This window comes from Myxine glutinosa, chromosome 13 (assembly GCF_964187855.1).
Source record: "Myxine glutinosa chromosome 13, kmMyxGlut1.1, whole genome shotgun sequence".
In the NCBI taxonomy this organism is placed as follows: domain Eukaryota; kingdom Metazoa; phylum Chordata; class Myxini; order Myxiniformes; family Myxinidae; genus Myxine; species Myxine glutinosa.
Genome location: NC_136273.1, coordinates 90,793,550 through 90,803,502, shown reverse-complemented (window position 1 = coordinate 90,803,502; position 9,953 = coordinate 90,793,550).

Sequence of the window (9,953 nt, the reverse complement as noted above, 5' to 3'; positions counted from 1 at the left end):
AAACCATTTCATGTAAATAGAGGGGGGGGGATTGTCACCGTACTCGCAAGCCGTTCGCTTTGGACCAAACCATTTCATGTAAATAGAGGGGGGGGGATTGTCACCGTACTCGCAAGCCGTTCGCTTTGGACCAAACCATTTCATGTAAATAGAGGGGGGGGATTGTCACCGTACTCGCAAGCCGTTCGCTTTGGCTTTGCGAATGGACCAAACCATTTCATGTAAATAGAGGGGGGGGGATATAATTTTAGATATATATATAGTACGGGCATGCCCTAGTAATTGAAAAGACAACTGGTAAAAAAATTTACAAAACAAATAAGAGAATTAATTTAAATACCGGTGAATTGGATAAAAAAGATGGAAATATTTTTGAGTGGACGGAAAACTTTGATGGTTGTCAGGAAAATATATACTTTAATTTAAAAATGGTATGTGGCACTGGAGGCGCTCAAACAAGAACATTGAGGGAGGTTTACCATTTTATCTTAGCTCAGTTAAAATATCTTAATAAAGAACCAAACTCAAACATCTTTTTTGTTAATATATTAGATGGTGAAGGGAGTGGCAAGAGAATTAAATTATTTCCCACGCATGAACAAATATTTGTAGGATCGATGTTTGAGTGGTCTACTCGGGATCATTGATAGTAAGAGTACCATAAGACCAAGGGGGGATCATTGTTTGAGTGTCAAAAGGCTAAAAGGTTCGTAAAGAGGTGAGAAGAAAATTAACATGTAAGTGAATGGGTCAATGTTTGAGTGGGTCAAAGTAATCTGCCAGATGATATGTAGAAGAAGGATTATAGGTCTATAAGGGAAAACAAATATTTGTAGTGTTTGAGTGGTCTAATGAACAACATTAAGGATAGGTACTATAGACAAAAGGTTCATAAAGATTAGGGTGGGAGAAATAGAGGTGTTAATGGGCAATGAGGTTCAGAGGAAAATTAACATGTAAGTCAATGGGAAAATGAGAGTGTCCCAGAAGCAACATATATACACTACTATCATAAGTACATTAAATGCGTGGGCCTCCCAGGACTGCATTGGTGTAGGATTTTTGACAATGTTGTGGACATATACATTCTAAATAAAAGGATCAGTGAATCATATTTATTTTTTTTGTGAAAAAATACTCCTCCATGAGCCTCAACCTTTTGGAGAAAAAAAGTTGAAAACCCCCCAAATTGTTTTTTTTGTGCAAAAAAAAATTATTATTAATTACTTGTATGGGATTCTTCCAACTAATAGGATCAATGATTCACATTTTCTGAGCAAATACACATCCATGAGCGTCGACTTGGATTGAAAAAGGATATGAAAGAAAAAAAAACCGATAAAAATAAAAATAAAATAAAACTGCACGAATACATCCGTTGGGACTCCGAGGCCCAATGGCTGCATTTATGTAGGATTTTTGACGCCCGCATCTCAGGGTTAATCGTATAGCATTCCAAAACGTTATTTGTCAAAATGTTTTTTTCCAGGTTTTCGAGGACAATTCAACTTTAATCACTGTGATTACACAAAGGAGAATAAAGAGCTGCAAACAAGGAAAGTGTTTATTTTGTGGTTTTCCATCTTAAGGAACTAAATTTATAGCATCTTGCTAAGCTGTTGCCAATTTAAGTTTAAGGACCAACTGTGGGTCTTTTCATCGCACTGTTCAATAGGTGATTATTTGAAGTTGAGAGGGTTCAGCAGAGTGCAGGTGCGCAAATTCAGGTGAAGGTTTATATATATGCCACAAATAATTCCACCATAGTGAAAATGGAAACGGTACAACATCGCTTATTCTCAAACTTTTAAAGACCTCCATTAAAGTTTGCTCCACTTTTAATGTCTATTTCACGACCTGCTTCTGGCTAATCCTTACAGGTCAAAATTCCACACAGGTGAAAAGGCTTACCAGCAAGCATTCTAAGAGCAGGTTTGAGCTCGTGTGGGAACGATAATGGTCCAGGTATGAGAAGGTAATTGCAGATCCATCAACGGGTAGTTAGAAGAGCAAAGCACTTGGCAAACCTTGATAAGCCGGAAGCAATTAAAGGACCTCTGGTTTCCAAGTTTGTTGCATTACGTAATTCCCAGAATGGCCAGGTACACAGTTGACGTCACATTGGGCTAAATGAGGTGCAATGGAAATGAAGAAGCAAAAATGAAGGCAAATCTAGTTCACGTTTCTATGATACGCAAACAGCCAATCAATGGGGTTTTCAACCAACATGACCTTCTTAAATGAAAGGTGACCGAGAAATGTTCAAGATGGCAAGACAACAGATCAAAATTTTAAAAAGCTCAATTCAGGTCACCGGTTGTACCGTCGAATATTAGTATACAGTGCATTCAGAAAGTATTCAGACCCCTTCACTTTTTTCACATTTTGTTATGTTGCAGCAACAACAAACAAACAACAGGCATTTTAAGGCCATTTTCCCTGCAAGAGTGGGGGTTAGCCTTGCGGTCCCCATGACAATCTTCTCCATTTTTCCCTATTTTCTGCATCTCCCCTTGTTAACCCCCTTGCCCGCATTTCTTCTTCGACCATCTTCAGCCAAGTCTTTCTTGGTCTTCCCCGTCCTCTACTTCCTTCTACATTCATTTCCATCACTCTTCTCAACCAGTCACTTTCATCCTTCCTCAACACATGACCAAACCATCTCAACCTGTTCCTCTTCACAGCATCAATCACAGGCTCTATTCCCATCATCTTTCGCAATTCATCATTTGTCTTCCTCTCTCTCAAAGACACTCCACACATCCACGGAACCATTCGCATTTCCACCCTTTCCAGCCTTCGTTGCTGCTCTACGTTCATTACCCTTGTCTCGCTCCCATAAATCATAACACTTCTCACACATGCAACATACACCTTTCCCTTCAGCTTCAACGACACTCTCCTCCTCGTCAGCACGCCACTCAGTTCCCGAAACTTCTTCCATGCACATCTCACTCGAGCAACCGTTGCCGAGTCTGATCCACCTTCTCCATTCAGCATGTCTCCTAGGTAACAAAATGTTTTCACACCTTCCAGCTTCACGCCGTCTCCAAGATCCAACTCAACATTTCCTCCATCTGCAGCTCCCTCTGTGCACACCTTACACTTGAATGTAGCTGCCACACTGGTTAATGACCCTCTCAAACCATTATATTTTTGATGAACCCACTCAGCGCACATTGTACATTGAATGGAGTTCACTCCGACACCCTTCCTGCACACAGCACATGGCCACATCCCAGTTCTTTCCACCTCACCACATGCTTTACCACTTGCCATCACCTTCGTTTTTCCGATATTCACCTTCAGAACTTTTGTCTCCATACATTCCTTCCACTTCTTCATCTTCTCCTTCAGTCCATCCATACTTTCTGCAATCAACACCAGATCATCTGCATTCAACAACTCCCACGGTAAACCCTCCTTTACGTTCCGAGCCAGCACCTCCATCGATGTTGCAGCCTTATGCTGAAATCGTTTAAATTCATTTTTTCCCTCATCAATCTACACTCAATACCCCATAATGACAAAGAGAAAACAGGATTTTAGAAAGTTTTGCAAATTTATTTAAAAAAAAAAACTGAAATATCACATTAACATAAGTATTCAGACCCTTTGCTACGACACTTGAAATTTAGCTCAGGTGCCTCCCATTTCTCTTGATCATCTTTGAGATATTTCCACACCTTGATTGGAGTCCACCTGTGGTAAATTCAATTGATTGGACATGATTTGGAAAGGCACACACCTGTCTATATAAGGTCTCACAGCTGACAATGCATATCAGAGCAAAAACCAAGCCATGAGGTTGAAGGAACTGCCTGCAGAGCCTGTGTGTTCGGTGTATTTTGGGTGTTTGAGGTCCATTGGGTCTTCAGGGTCTTTTTGGTCTTCGGGGTATTTTGAATCTTCAGAGTCCTTGGTGGTCTTCTGAGTCCTTGGGGGTCTTTTTGGTCCTCTGTCATTTGGGTCATTGGGTTTGTTTGGGTCTTTAGGATCCTCTGGTTCTTTTGGAGCCTCGGGTTTTTTTTGGGGTCTTTGGGGTCCTTTGGGTCTTCAGGCTATTTTGGGTCTTTTGGGTCTTCAGGGCATTTTAGGTCTTCGGGGTATTTTGGGGCTTCAGAGTCCTCGGGTTCTTCTGGGTATTCATGGTCTTTTGTGTCTAACATTCTACAGGGTATTTTGGGTGTTTGGGGTCTATTGGGTCTTTGGGGTCTTCTGGGTCCTTGGGGTATTTTGGGTCCTTAGAGTCTTTTAGGTCTTTTAACCGGAGGACACACAGTCGTGTTCAAAGATTGCCCATTAAACCGCCCCACTCAAATCCCTCCTAAAGCACTACTCAAAGCTTTTGAAACCTAACCGTATGAAAGGGGACAGACACACACACACACACAAACACACACATTGTGTTTTATATGGTAGATTATATATATATATATATATATATATATATATATATATATATATATATATATATTGTTACAGATCGCGGTTTAGATGTTATGATGACCGAGCGGTGGTGTATTTAACCGCGACCTAACAGGATCCCTGACTCACCCGATTCACCCAGAACCTTGGCCGTATCGCACCACAGCTGCCCAATAGGGAAAAGACAAAGGCGACGCAATGCAAGAGGAAAAAGGAATAAAACGAGAAGACGTACAGACGAGTAATGGGGTTTATTATTTACACACACAAGCAAAAAGGAGCAATCAAGTTTTATTTACAACACATAAGACGCAGGTGACACAGTGCAAATTTTAGCTTACCTACAGACTTAACTTATTCCCAGGACAGAACAAACAAAACAAACTCACGTATACAAGAAGGATGGAATGGAATGAAGGTGGATGGCTGGAGGGAGAGGGAGGTCCAAGGGGGTCCCGCAGCACAACCGGCGCGTTTAGCAGCCGCCGTTCAGGCCAGGCCCCACGCTGCTGTTTTGGCTGCTGTTTTCGTCGCGTGCTTTGCCAGGCCTTGTCCCACTCGTCTGGTCCAAACCCTCAACTCTTTCTTGTTTCTCTCACTCCTCACCACCGACTCCTCACCGCAACCAACTGACCACCGACTCCTTACCAACGCAACCACTGACCCTCCTCAGGCAACCGACTCAGACCAACTCAGACCAACTCCTTGTGACCAACTCCAGGGCTTTCTGTCTTCTGCTCTCCTCTGTAAAAACGCATCTCCTCCTGGACACGCCCTGCCTTGGGTTATTTAGGCCCCCGCCCCTCAACCTTTGCGAACCTCCCCGATCGCTCTTCCTCCGCCCTCTCTAGCCGAACCCCTGGCTCATGGTTGGTCGAGTGGGGCTGGCTCACTCCTCCCCTCTATGACGAGGTGGAGACACGCCTTTCTTCCCCAACCCTACCTCGTGGCCAAGGGTGGTTGAAGAAAACCGCCCAAAATGCGGAAGGCAATTGGAAGGGAGGTTTTGGGAATGGGAAGGAAAGGGAGATTTTGGGGATGGGAAGGAAAGGGGATCTATTCTCTTTCACTGGTGCAATGGAGTATTTCAATTAATGGAAGACACAGCCTTACACTAATACACATAATAAGGATATAACTGTCAAAAAAGATATATCGTGTCCTGCATGTATGTTTTATGGACTAACTACGGGAATGCCCTTTGACCTTTATACAACCACAAACGGAGGGAGGAGGGGTGATATTTTACAACAACCTTTTACAACAACATTTTACCACAACAATAAAATAAAAAAACATTCTCATATCCACAACACTGCACCCTCCTCCCCTTAGGCATGTCCCGGGCCTACAACTTTTACTTTTAGTGTGACACGTAGGTGTAGTCCCCTCTACTTTTAACCTGACCCTGAGTGCGACAGTTTTAAAACATAAATAAATGTGTCCCGCTGCTCCATTGCACCCTGCCTAACAGACTTACGCCCACAGTTAACCAAATTGCGGAATGGTCTTCAAACTATACACTGACGGTGGGAAGCATTATTTACAATGACGCTATTTTTATTTACAAAACTAACCCAGGACCTGTGATTGTTCTTTCTGGGGGGGAGACAGTCTGCTCTGCATCGACGCACCATGAACGCACCCAAAAACGCACCAATACAAGCCCAAGCACCAATCGGTGCAGTCACCATTGTTCATCAATGTTCAACAATAAAATAAATTCAACAACCCTTAACCCTGCAGGTGATCTCTTGCTCTTCGGCTCCCTCTGCTGGTTATTATTTTTGGTCTTCCAGATGTTGTCATTCTTTGGCTTTGCTTACTGGCGGCCTATTTTCAATAAAGTGTGCCCAATGTGTCCTTTTTATTTGCTTTATTTATGGCCCACAGGGCCGACTATGTGTGGTTCACCTGTGGGGCATCGGTGCCCTGTGGCCAAGGTCCGCCAGCAAGATTTCGGGCCCTCATGGCCGGTTCCAGCAGAGGGGCCATGCCCCAACCCATGGGGTCCATAAGTGGTGCTCGGCCACAGACATGTGGTCCATAATGTGGTGCATCGATGCAGACAGCTGGTTCTGGGAATTTCGGGCGCACAATGGCCGACCCACGCACGCTCCCCTCGGCACCCAATGGCGCACAGGTCATGTGGGAGACAAAAGGGGAAAGACAATTGAGCGAGGGGTAAGGTCACAAGGGTACACGTCAATAAGGCAATGCAAGGCGAAATGCGTACGGAGGGCGAAGTGAGAAAGCTCGTCCCTACCGTACGTCACCCCCCTGTCACCTACCCTACCCTTGCCCTTACCCCATATGTACAAAAATCTACCCATTTACAAATTCGTCACTACTGTCACGTCTTCCCCATATTTCCCCTATACCAAATTCGTCTCCACAATCCCTCTACTTCAAAATTTGCCATCACCAATTCATCATCAATCCTCATAAGGAGGGAGAGATGGAATTACGCACAATGTCACACCCACGTCATGATGCGTCTCACAATCCAAACATTTGCATCATAAAAAATAATCAAAACATGGCATGGTGTGGAGTACCTGTCACCTCAGGTGAGTGGATGCAGATGGTGCGAGGAGATCCTTCATCCTAACTATTTTCTAAATGACTTTAACACACTTTACACTACCCGGGGTCTTTCCCTGCCAATCCATTGGCCAACTTACACTATGGGTTCTAATAACCAATTCCCATTGCCCAAACTGTGGTGCTTCTCAATTTGGGGTCTCACTCCCCCGATTCATCTCCCGGTGCCCTCGCACAATTTCTGGGCTGCGACGTGTAACTCTCCCAGCAGGTCTACCCACCTGCACACCTCCACCACTGTAGTTGCCACCCGAGCTTACCTAGCTCCTCACCCTAACCTATCTAACTGGGGCAGGCCCCTCCTGGCTCTGTCACCCCACTCGGTGCCCTCTGGCACTGGGCTACCCGGGTCCGTCCTCCGGATCCTCGGGCCCCATCCACAACAACTACTACCGGCTCCCAGAGCCCACCTGCGGCCTCACCTGGCCGACATCCTTACAGTGGTGGAGCGCCCAACCAACTACACACACTAACAGGCTACACGCCCAGCCATTTCCACAACACTAATGCACCCATCCAAATACCATTCTGTCACCCGCACCACAGATGCCAATATCCAACCACAATTTACCTGTACCCTCTACCTAACACTTACACTACCTGCCCCGGGTATCCGTGATGGGGTCCACTCTTCCCCCATTCACACCTTCGCACCATCCACTCCACTCCACAATTTCCACCATTCTCACCATTCTCACTCCACGACCATCCATTCCAATACTCCAGATATTCCACACTACCATTTATTCCACACAGCCACATACACCTGTTGTTGCACACCTGTGCCCTCACACCTGGTGCCACCTGCACCCTCCTTTCTTCCTGGACCATTTGGTCAACACAACACGCAATCACCACTACTCCCTCATACACTGCTCCACACACCTGTTCAGTTGCACACCTGTGCAATCACACCTGTTCCATTCTCACCTGTTCAATCCTCACACACACGGCATCATCTCAGCTAACTACTCCCCTCTGAAACTTGCGCTTCCCAGTCGTCCCTTTAAACTATTGCGCTCCCACGTCATTATCATCCACACTAAACTACCTGCGTCCCCACTACAGGTATCAGTCACTAACTAATCTTAACGTTACCTAATGTCATCTTCGCTAGATCCCTACAATATAACCTAACCCACCCGGGCTAGTTTTCACTGCCATACACCCCATAAGCTATTGCGCATTTGCCCCAGTTCTGTGAGGGATGGTGGATTTGCCATCCCACCACATCGGGGGTCTCTCACTACCAATTTCGCACACCTAAATCCAACCAATCAAAAATTCTGCCAATCATCTGCCAATCACCGTACCAATCATCAAATTTCGCCTTTTTCTAATTTTGTGGCCACATCACTATCCTCATCACCCGTCTACTTATTAGATCCTCTCGGTGCGCCGTGACATCATTAAACTCGGTTCGTAAAGCTGAGCAATGAATTCGGGTGGTTTGGTTGCCTGCAGGTTGAATCCGTCCGGCTTTCGGTTCAAGGGAGGTGGTTTGGTTGGACCGAGGTTCCACGCACCATCTCGGCGCGGCACCTTGCGGTCCCGGGCCCGATGGCTCAATCTCCCCCAGTCGGAACCCCGTCCCCACGAGGGGGCACCGTTCCGCTTCCTCCCACTCGCCCTCGAACCGGACCGGTCGCCTCGCCCGACAAAGCCCGGACTCGACCGTGCGGGGCGGGGCCAAGCCCGAATCGGCAACGACGCTTCGAAGAGAAGCGACGCAGCATCGATCCGCGCCAGGCCCTGCATCCAACAAATCACACCGCGCCCCGAGTGCTCGCATCGGCTATCCGTCGCCCTAACCACTACTCCGTTTACCGTCGATGCTTTACTTGCATGCTTACAAGCATACGCTACCCCTTTCACCCTCACAAAACCCGGCGTTCCAACGCCGTCCGTACATTCCACCAACGCTCTCCCTGTTACACACCACACCTCTCGCGCACACTTTGGTCCACACCTCTCCTCCGTTACGTCCTCCGTAACACTCACCATGGGCGTGCACTCTTGCATCCACCCACTAACGCGCTCGGATGGGCTCTCCCACACTCGCGCCATGACCAACTCAGGTGTGCTTCCTCGCACACGTTCCACCACCACCTTACTCTCCGTGTCACACTCCGTACACCCCGACGTGCATTCTCGCTCGCACTCGGTTTCACACTCGCGCTTCGTAACACGCTCACCCCTTGACGCACACTTTTTTTCCACACGCGTGCCATTTCCACTAACACGGGACCCCTCACCAACGCCCGGATGCTTCCTCGATCCCAAGCGCGCGAAAATTCTTTTGTCGCCAAACATCCTCTTACAAAATCTCCCCGCACAATACACAACAGCACGTCTCACCTTCGGGGTTCTTCTTCCTCCCTGCACCAAAACCTGCAAACTTCCATTTGGATTAGCGAGTACATCATCATGATTTGAACAGGGACTTTGTACATATTCCATTTCTCCCTGCAATTCCCGGGCTACCTCCGTCATCTCTTCAATTTCAATGCCCACTTCCGCTTTTTCTTTACTCACCTCGACGACCGCTGGCTTTAATAAAACACCCTCTACCTCATCGGTCGCCGGCTTTTCCAAACCCCGTGTCGCGATTTCTACCCCCGTCATTGTACCCGTGCTTTCCTCCGCTTCGCTCAACCAGCGCTTTACGACCCGCTTTACCTCCTCGTGCACCCCTGGGACCCTCTCGCCCACCATGCGATCCATGGTCTCCCCACATTTTTGCATGCGGTCACCCATTCTGTTGGTTATTGCTTCAATTTGGTTTCCCCATCGCTCACTGTTAGCCCTCCTTTCGTCCCTCATTACTCCCAATTGCTCACTATTCTTCTCCATAAGGGCCTCCATTTCGTTCGTTATTGCTTCCATTTTATTACTCAATTTCTCCCCGTTTATTCTCAGCA